The following is a 9191-nucleotide window of genomic DNA, read 5'->3' as shown; positions in this document are numbered from 1 at the left end:
TTTGGAGCATGTCCTGGGACTAGTTCTTGTAAACCAGGATGGTCTTGGACTCACAGAGATCCGCCTGCCTCTGCCTCTCAAGTGCTGGGATTGAGGGTGTGCGCCTCCATCAGCTAGAGCTCTTTTTGTTAATACACTCAGCCACTGAATGTAGTCCAAGAAATGCATGGAAAACTACCTGTCCCTGTGAGCATGTATGGAAGCATGCTCACAGTGTAAACTGCCCATATCCAACCACTATCCCTTGTCTGTTCCAGGTCCCATAGGGAAAGACAAGAATGACTAGTACACACATCTGTGAGTTCATGTAGACAGTTTTCTTTAATTAACGATGAAGACACTACAATTCTAAGTACCAGACAGAATTGGGGGTAAAAAGAATTGAACACAAGCATAACACTGAAAAGAAAGCTTGGAAAAGTGAAACACTTCTAAAGAAAAATTGGCCTGGTACCCATTACATATATACATAATACGTTATCCACATATATACAGTAAATGTTTTGGTAGCAACATAGACCATGCGTCGGTCTTTTGAACACAGATGAAGTAGCACCGTCAATAGCACCACCAACTTCAGATGATAAACCAAACCACACACAGCAAATGGAAAGCTAGATGGCGTTCGTTTGGCCCACCCTGTAGCCAAGAGGTATAAGGAAAGTAACTATATAAGAAACTATATTCTTAGGCCAGTGGCAAAGTTCTAAAATGGACTAAAAAAATGCTAGTACTACAGATGGATATGCAAACAGACACATTTTCCTGGGTAGTGAATTTGTTCTATGATATGGCATAATGGTTAACACTGGAGAAAGAGACAGTATGGACACAGAGAGGTTTAAATAGCAGGTGAATGGCAAAAGGATAACACACCCATCTCTTGGTGTAGACATCACAAATGCCAAGTCATCGATAAGCTGGGGAAGGGAGATAATGCCTTACCCAAGCCGTACATTTTAAAATGATATTTGCTAATTATAGGCTCTTAATTAGGAGTAGGGCCAAACACCTCCAGCACCTCTCAGTCTCCTTCCAGCATCTATTTGGTGCTCTAATTGCAAGTAGTGAGTGACAGGTACCCAACACATCAGCTGAGCCACACTTTCTACAGGGACATGGAGGAAACTGATCGACAGAGCTCCAGTAGAACCTTGGCAATCTCAGGCTTGGCTCAGGATAACCCAAGGCCCAGTGTTTTCCTACTAACTACAGGAAAAACTGTATTCACTATCTATAGTTAAGCCTACAGCCCAGCCTGGAATTCTTTCTGTTCCTACTAACAAGGTTGTACCTGCTCACAGCCCTGCAAGAACAGACTGCTTGCTATAAAGTTTCTCAGCAGCCCATACAGCACCACCTCTTGCTAACTAACATACACCCTGTCTTGGCAGCACTAACCCTCCTGTCTTGTCACTGCAAAGAAACTATTTCTTATTTGGTTCCCCCAGTTGTCCTCCATGTACATTCCAAAGAAACCCTTTCTCCCCAATGGTGATGTTAATGTCTGATATCTTGTTAGAGGGCCTCTTTGTATGACCAACTCACCTACAGAGCTCAGCCAAGGCATCATGAGGTAAATATGGGATCATTATCACCCACAGCCACAAGTCATAACTGTACTTACTATCCCTCATGGCTCTTACTGTCATTGTGTGGTGAGCCACCTTCCCTATCTTTAAGTCACCTGTTTTAAAGGTGTTTCCAACTACATGGCATATTGCGTTCAGGATGTACCGCTGATCAAATAGGGCTTCTGCACTATAAAATACTGTTTCTTACAGTACGGTAAAATAGTTTCTTAATACTTTGTCTCACACATAAAAGACAGCTAGAAGACAAAAGCCTAGGGAAGACAAGCTAAACCTCTCTATTTCTGGCTAGATGATTCTTGAGTAGATCTCCTTTTGTAGTGACTAGATTAGTCCAGAGTGGCCCTGACCTTAGAAAGCCAGCAACAAGAAGTCACACATGTAGCATCAGTACTGATTTGTCATTATTGACGCAGGTGGTTGATCATTAATAGAATCCCCTCATTTCCAGCTGGGTCTGGAACTAAGATTTTGCCCAAAACAAAGTTATCATCATAGTCAGGGAATATACTTGTTCTTTTCACAAAAGAGAATTTTAAAACTCTGTCTTAACAAGTCTTTAAGAAAGAATGCTGTGAAAGGTTGGTCTTGTAAAGAAAAAGCCACTAACTTCCACATTAGTCAGAGGCCACTAGAAGCCCCATTAACATACTCCCTTGGTGACCCTGCAAATACTTGGAAATAGCTAAAAGCCAACATCTGTAAATAGGAATTGAACACAAGAACTTAGCAGCTGATGTATTTAAAGTAAACCCTTCAAGGAGGCAGAGCATGAGAATTCAGCCTGGGTACCAGCAGCTTCCAGTTCTAAGTCAGCTACATTTGATGCTGTCATCAACCCAGCTCAGGTAACTCTAGAAGAACCTGAAGTAAGAATGGCTACCTTTGCACTATTATTGACTCAATAAAAAGCAAGAGATAGAGAAACTAAGAGACGATTGTCCAGTCTGCTCTTTTCTTTTCTCACCCCACATGGCAATAACCCCTCATGCAGAGGTGTGACAATCATAGATATGAAGCCCAGGCTCCATGAGAAATTATAGCCGGCTTTACAGGCAAATGGTTGGGGCTGATTTCGTTCATTGTTCTCTCTTTAGTTACTCAGATCCTTGAAGGAAGAGAACAAGCAGCTTGCTTTCTTCTTACATAAGGAAGAGTTTGAGTCAGAGTGCTTAAAAACTAAAAAGTTACTTTGACAATGAGAATCTTTTCTTACACATTTGTAAAAAAAAAAAAAAAACAAAACCCAACTTTCACATCAGATTTTCAAAACCAGTGGGGTTTTCTACTGACAGCAAATGATGTCATTCAGCGAGTTCCTTGAAAACAATGTATTCTTATGACTAGAGACCTATTTACCTTAGAAACTGATGAGCATGCAAATGATTAAGATCTGCAACAATGAACATTGTACAACAGTCTGTGAGGTACTGCCATCTGGCTGACTGAGCACTAACCCTGGCCTCAGCAGTCGGGGTCTGTTTATCTCTTTGAATAGAGCCAGGGGTCCCCTACCAGTTGATCAGGCCAATGGTCACTGCAGTGCCTTTCAACTCTTGCTCCTTCCTGGCAGCCCCACCTAGGCAGCTCAACCCTTCCCAGAAGTAGAGAGTCGTTCCTCCCCCAAAGCAGGGCTGAGCTCATAGGAACTCAGAGGGAGACTGACTGACTGTTGAATTAATTCACTGTACTTTTAGGAAGTTTCATGGCAAGATAATTTACAATTCTGAAGGAAACATCTTCAGGTATACTCATTGACATTGCTATTTGATAAGGGAAAAAATCCCAGGACAAGTGGACTTTCTAGACAAGGAAAGGACTAGTATTTTAACTGCTGGCTAGATGCCTCATCGACAGGTCGCTATATTTTATGTGCTCTCTGTAAACTGCATTTTATTAGATAACCGCTAAAAGCCCAGAAAACACCAGGGCAAATGGGCCTATTGCATTCATCTAAAACACACATAACACTGGAAGTTCTCAGAATACATGAGATAGGTGTCTTAGGGAACATAACATGGAGCCCTGGTCATGACTTAAAAAATAAAGGAAAGAAGGAAGGAAAGGAGGGAGGCAGAGAGGAAAGGAGGGAGGGAGGGAGGAAGGAAGAATCTGGAATTTTAATTTCCAGTTAGGAAGAACACACTGTCCTAACAACCTTTACAAGACAATGTATGAAATGAAACAAGATGTATACACAGAGAAGAGTGGGGGTGGGAGCAAAAGGCTTATAGAAGCGGGGAGGGGGGAGACCAACAGTGTCTAGTTCATTAGGAACAGAAAGACATTTCCAGAATTTATAAACACCCACATTCTTCATTCCAAAGAGAGCTTTTGACTTGAAGGGATCACTCATGTCTCCTTCTGTCTACATATATACAATGAAAGTCTGTGGTTTCCTTTTCTTGCAGTTCTGCTCCCATTCAATTACCAACTCTAAGCTGACGATTGGAAACACCCCAGTAGAATACATCCTCCTTCCGTTTGGAAAAAAAAAAAGCATAATGAAAGAAAACAAAAACAAAAAACAAAGCTAAGATTAATTTTTAAAAGGAACTCAGCTCAACATCAAGTTTATATTACAAGAGACAGTATCAGCAAGTATAACTATACAGGACAGAACCTTCTATGGCACTATGATTCTTCTTATATTATTTTTCTGAATTAGAATCTTAAAACAAGGATCATACCCTAGACTACTCTTTTTTTTAGCCTCCTTTTAAGAATTTGCTCCACTCTTTACAACAGAACATCGAATACCTCAGTTCCACATCCAAAAGAGAAAAAAAAAGATGCGCTGTGAGGAAGTTACATTTTCATTAAAAAATTACACATATAAATCAAACCCTATGTTAAATATTTAATACTCTCTCCACCCAACGTGAACAGTTCCGTATGAAATAATTTACAGTGGTGTTTCATGGAACACGGCTTCAGAGTAGATGAAACATACGCTGTAAATGTGACGAGAATCAACCCATTCTCTTGTGGCATGGTGGTGGGCACACCAGCTCATTGTGGCCAGCTAAGTCCTTAAGGTTCAAGATGAAGTTTACGCAGACTCATTGTCCCGGTGTCACAGTGCTTTCTTTTTGCTTGGCACAATATAGAACGTGCAGTTCAGTCAATGAACTCCTGAGGATTGTACAGAGTAAACAAACTGTAATGGATGCATCGTACCATCTACTGAAGAGGAAGACGTGAGGTCCTGCTTGTGAATTGTGAAACAGTTTGAGTCTGGGTACCCATGAGTTAAAGGAGGATTTTCTGAGGTCATTTAGGTCTTCATTCTGGAAAGGAGATGGGGAAAAACATACGTTATCATAGGCATCTGGTGATGTGTATTCAATCATAATATGGGAAGCTCACCCCTTACACAAGGGAGACTGTATGAGATCAACTGAAGTTAAAGGTATAAGCAGTAGTGTGCACCTACATAAAACCAACACACGGTATTTAAGTTTCCTTTCAAAATACTTGTGTTTATAGCAATTCCGAAATAAAGTAGTCAATACCATAGCAAACATATCAATGAGATCCATACATTTCAGTTTTGGCAACAAAGAAATACAAAATTCTTTGGAGTTATGTTTCAAGCAAAAATGTCCATTCTGGCTCTCATTTAAAATATTATAAAACACAATGCACAGTTAGAGCCTACACTCAACCTTCCAATTCAGGTGTAATAGAAGTTTATTTACGAAAAACATTACATTGCTTTTCCTCAATTGGACAAAGCTCACCACAGTAGGGCATTATCTATAATTCCCCTTCAGGAAGGAGACCCTTTTATGAAACCCTGAAAATATCTCTTGCTCTCATGTTTTACCTCAAACAGTCCTTCAAAAGTACCTATTTTCATGCACTCAGAATTTAATCTGTACATATCAATATTTATAGAGTGCCCAGAAGTGTGTGCAGCAGGGTAGATTAATTATCATTAATACGTGTTGAATGAGAAGATGGTTACATCAAGTGCCATGGGGTACGCAAAGTTAAATTCTGCTGAAGTTTGCCTTCTAGCAGCTTCAGAAAGGCAGGCGAGTTTCACTATAAATAGACAGACTGTGAAGCAAACAGGTGAATTTCACAACAGGTGCACACAGGCAAAAGTCTAGATGCACAAAGGAGGGAAGAGGGCTTCTAGCTAAGAACATTAGTTAAGTACCTCTCTGACACATTTGGCGGCCTTTGGAAGAAAAGGGATAATCCGGGGATGTGGAAACAGGGATTGTCACCCCAGTGTTTGTCCAAAGCTTGCCACATAGCAGGCACTTAATAAATGGGAGCTGAACAAAAGGCAGGCATGCCACAGACTTGTCATTGAAGACATGAAAGAACAAGGCTCAGGATGGGAAGAGACCAGCAATGCGTAGGCCATAAGAAGGATGCAGCTTCGTAGGACTGCCAAAGACCTTGAGGGACAATCGGAATTAAACATACAGATCTAGGGCAGGTACATGGTGAAAATCTCTATGGACAGACCAGTAGGTCTTTATCTAATTACAGGGATAACAAAGGCACCGCTTTCAGATAAGGTCAAGGTTCGCATGAGACACAAGGAGGACGGTGGTTTATAAAACTCACAAGCATAAATACTGACCAATACAACTTGCCCCCCCCCCGCACTCTGTCTCTGTCTCTGTCTCTGTCTCTGTCTCTGTCTCTGTCTCTCTCTCTCTCTCTCTCTCTCTCTCTCTCTCTCTCTCTCTCTCTGCTCTCCCAGTTTTGTTTTGCAGACTGGGTCTTGCTGTGTAGCCTATGATGTCCCTGAACTCATCATGATCCTCCTGCGTCAGCCTTTCCAATGCTGGGATCACAGGTGTGTACCCCCAAGCCTAGCCTCTACCTCCTTTTGAACAGGCTGATTATGGCTCTGATCCATTAACATCATACTGGATTTTAGATAAGTCAAAGTTTACCAAACGAAGACTCTAATTTTATGAGATTTCTACTTATTTTAAAATATTAACTCTGCCTCTAAAAGAGAGGCTACTTTTTACTTATGAATGAAGACTCTGCATAGAGATGCCAAAGCAAAAACAAACAAATAAAAGTGTCCTGGGTTTCTCCCTATAACTGTAGTGAGACAGAACTGACCTCAGGGGGAGAAAGGGCAAGGCCATGCTTCCCGCAGCTGGGCTATGATACTCACAGCCAAGTCTTGGGGTTCTCATTTACTTTTAAGTTTCTCCTGAACTCCTATCAGAATATCATGAGACAGCTAGACAGAGATTCACAGCTCTGGATCTAAAATTAGGTGGACCACGTTATACTAAATGACCTAGGACAAAGAAACTGCCAAATATACAATGCAGGGGAGGGGGGAGTGAACGGCACACAGCATGTTTTTCAATTCATATCTGGCTCTCCTCCAAAAGGGCTGAGGGAACAGTTTAGGTTGGGAACAAACTGTACCCAGGTTTATCACCACACGTGCCAACTGCATGGGTGCACAGGGCAGAGACCAGGGGACCCTGGAAGGGGAGGCAAAAAGACTTAAATACATAGCTTTTACATCACCAGGTAACACTCTTGTAATTTCACATAAGCATGTTCAAATAGGAGGAGGAAAAAGAGTCATAGCCCATGACTTTCAAAAGTCTTTTATATAAAACCTACCAACACACACTTCAGCCACAAGTAACACCTATTGGTGTCACCAACTTAGGAACTTAGGAAAAGATGAAAGCTGGAGTTGATGTGGGGAGGACGGAAAAGAAGGCTACACAGGAAGTGGAAAGCGTACGCCTGCCTGTGCAATGTGCGAACCTGTGACTGAACGTAAAGGGAAGTAGCTGACAGCCCCAGTGGGAACTGCCCTTCCCCGCGGCCCTTATGGAGCCAGCATACTGATTCGGACCATGAAGCCGTTGTTTGCATCAGTGCCTATGGAATGCCTTCTCAAGTTCCCATTTCTTTCTGCAGCTGCCTTCACCTCAGGCGTGGTCTTTCCCATGGTCTTTACAGCAGCCAGTCTTAAATCTTGGAAAGCACATTTGATCTTTAGAGATAGCCAAAAGGCGTTCGTGGCCAAATATGGTGAATAAAGGGACTAAACAAGCAAGGTTGATGGTTCCCAGTGACCTATTATCTAAAGCCATGGAGCTTCAAGACTGAAGCCACAAAGCCTTAGTTCTTCTCTTGCATCAGGGAGAGAGACTATAGACTTCACAGACAGACCACCTGTGGCTTATCACTACAATCTTGCAGTCTAGACAGACGAGCCTGCAACATCCAATGCAAAGGGGGGGGGGCTAAGCTCTAGATGCACAATTTAGGAATATGTTTTTTTTTTTAAGTTTAACTGTACTGGGTTCTCACAGTCATTCGATTCAACAAATATCTTTGGCAAACACAAATGCAAAGATGAAACAGCTATGGGTACAGGCAATGTCCTTGACCTCCACAGCCTCCATTGGCAGACACCAGTCACTCATACCAAATGTGGTCACGCTACTTTCCAAATGTAAGCGTTCACTGGCCCTGTGCATAAAATGAGAAACAAATGCAACTCATTTCCTCAACAGAAGACACTGTGCAAATATCAAGCAGTACTGTCTGTCATACATTCTCTCCACTTACACCTCCGGGGAATAACTTCTGAACCCAGAAATGTGATGCACCTGTCATGAGATTTCGTAGCAGGAAATTATACTTTGACAAAATTTCATCACATCAGTATCTACCGTACCCCTCACTGTGGATCTTCTTGTCAGATAAAACCCACCAAATCCTGCTGCCAGAAAATGAAAAATGTAATTTTTAAAGCATTATCAAAAAAGTCAACACTTGAACAATGCCACTTGAGTCCAACAGATTATTGCATTATTGCATCCAGAAAGAATTTACATCTTCCGGAACTGTACTCACTTAAACCATGCTTACTCGAGCTGAAAAACAAATACAGCTTTTGCCTCCTTTCACATTGTTTCGGTTGACTGATCAGTTTTCACTGTGAAAGTTGAAAGCAGCACTCAGTTAAAACTGAGGTACAGAGGAAGGGTCTATACCCTTCCAGCAACCCACTTCCTGTTAGAGCCATTGGTAAGGGTTACCATCTTGAACTTGCATATGCATGTTTTGAAACTTGTTGCCATTCTGAGGAGTCAAGTGCAACATAGTACGAGTGTCTAACCAGGGTTCCTATTCTTGATTCTTAAGAAACCGGAGTTTAAAAAAAAATGGTTCTAAAGTATAGCCACAAAGTCACGCCCCTCATCTAATGGTATTTTCAAAAGGTCTGCAGGTCTGTTTCCTTCCATGGAGATCATTGTTTGCAATAACCCTGTGAATTTAGCAAGACAGTTTCCTATCAATAAATCCTCTACTTAAAGAAATGTGTCAAGGTCTGGTAATGTTGCTAAGAAGAGAGGTATTTGGTTCTTTTGGCATGTACAAGGTCCTGGGTTCAAGCCTCTGCATGGCAAAAATAGCATCAAAACAGTACATTAGTTTTTCATTTAACATAAATGTGTTTAGGAAACTTATAACACAGAACACTGTAAAATACAGGAAAATCTAAAGAAAGAAAAACATTGTTTATAATGCCTAGCACCCATGGGGAGCTGTTAATTCAGTTGTTTTAATTTCACAAAT

The 9191-nt window shown here is 41.5% G+C and overlaps 1 protein-coding gene across 1 annotated transcript in view; it reads right to left on the bottom strand.

The window, feature by feature from the left end:
• Positions 1 to 298: 298 nt before the first annotated feature.
• Positions 299 to 9191, bottom strand: part of Irs1 (insulin receptor substrate 1) — a 54706-nt gene continuing 45813 nt past the window's right edge. Inside the window, exon 2 of the mRNA XM_005082516.4 lies at positions 299 to 4882. The gene's annotated coding sequence lies outside the window, so the exon portion shown is untranslated. The remainder of the gene's footprint in view (positions 4883 to 9191) is intronic.

This window comes from Mesocricetus auratus, unplaced genomic scaffold, assembly GCF_017639785.1.
Source record: "Mesocricetus auratus isolate SY011 unplaced genomic scaffold, BCM_Maur_2.0 Super-Scaffold_100010, whole genome shotgun sequence".
Lineage (NCBI taxonomy): Eukaryota > Metazoa > Chordata > Mammalia > Rodentia > Cricetidae > Mesocricetus > Mesocricetus auratus.
Note: the sequence above shows the minus strand (reverse complement) of the source record. Positions and strands in the feature narration are given on the sequence as shown.